The 716-nt window shown below is 33.2% G+C and overlaps 1 protein-coding gene and 1 long non-coding RNA gene across 9 annotated transcripts in view; one reads left to right on the top strand and one right to left on the bottom strand.

Moving 5' to 3' along the window:
• LOC131135607 (organic cation/carnitine transporter 2-like) overlaps positions 1–236 on the bottom strand; it is a 15987-nt gene extending 15751 nt beyond the window's left edge. Inside the window, exon 1 of the mRNA XM_058081705.1 lies at positions 1–236. This exon is cut by the window's left edge and continues 593 nt beyond it. The gene's annotated coding sequence lies outside the window, so the exon portion shown is untranslated.
• LOC131135610 (uncharacterized) overlaps positions 1–403 on the top strand; it is a 5180-nt gene extending 4777 nt beyond the window's left edge. For all 8 annotated transcript variants that reach the window (XR_009131633.1, XR_009131632.1, XR_009131629.1 and 5 more), the window contains one exon: positions 1–403. This exon is cut by the window's left edge and continues 860 nt beyond it. This is a non-coding gene — a long non-coding RNA (uncharacterized LOC131135610).
• The last annotated feature ends 313 nt before the right edge of the window (positions 404–716 follow it).

Here is a 716-nt window from a genome sequence, read left to right as displayed (position 1 = left end):
GGTAAAACAAAGGGTCACAAAAAACTGAATAACGACAGCTCTTGTGTTTGCCATGGTGTCAAAAACTGCAAACTTGACCAAAAAAAACAAAAAATTTGCAAAATGTTGTGACAAGTGTGATTTTTTTTGAAGGTTTAAAAAAAATAAAGAGGTCTTGTGTGTGTGTCATAATCAAAGCACTAACTTGAAAAACACTTGTGACAAATCTAAAAATAACACTAACTCAATCACCAAAGTTTTTTTCCCCTGCAGGAAAAATGGTGAAACAAAGGGCACACAAAAAACTGAATAACAGCGCTTGTGTTTGCCATGGTGTCAAAAACTGCAAACTTGACCAAAAAAAAAACAAAAAATTTGCAAAATGTTGTGACAAGTGTGATTTTTTTTTGAAGGTTTAAAAAAAAATAAAGAGGTCTTGTGTGTGTGTCATAATCAAAGCACTTGTGTGACAAATCTAAAAATAACACTAACTCAAAGGTTTTTTTTTCCAGGAAACACGGTAAAACAAAGGGTCACAAAAAACTGAATAACGACAGCTCTTGTGTTTGCCATGGTGTCAAACTGCAAACTTGGCAAAAAAAATGTGCAAAATGTTGTGACAAGTGTGATGATGGTTTTTTTTTTTTGCACGTTTAAAAAAAAAAACAAGAGGTCTTGTGTGTGTGTGTGTGTGTGTGTGTCATAATCAAAGCACTAACTTCAAAAACACTTGTGAC

This window comes from Doryrhamphus excisus, chromosome 9, assembly GCF_030265055.1.
Source record: "Doryrhamphus excisus isolate RoL2022-K1 chromosome 9, RoL_Dexc_1.0, whole genome shotgun sequence".
NCBI classification, from domain to species: Eukaryota; Metazoa; Chordata; class Actinopteri; order Syngnathiformes; family Syngnathidae; genus Doryrhamphus; species Doryrhamphus excisus.
Note: the sequence above shows the minus strand (reverse complement) of the source record. Positions and strands in the feature narration are given on the sequence as shown.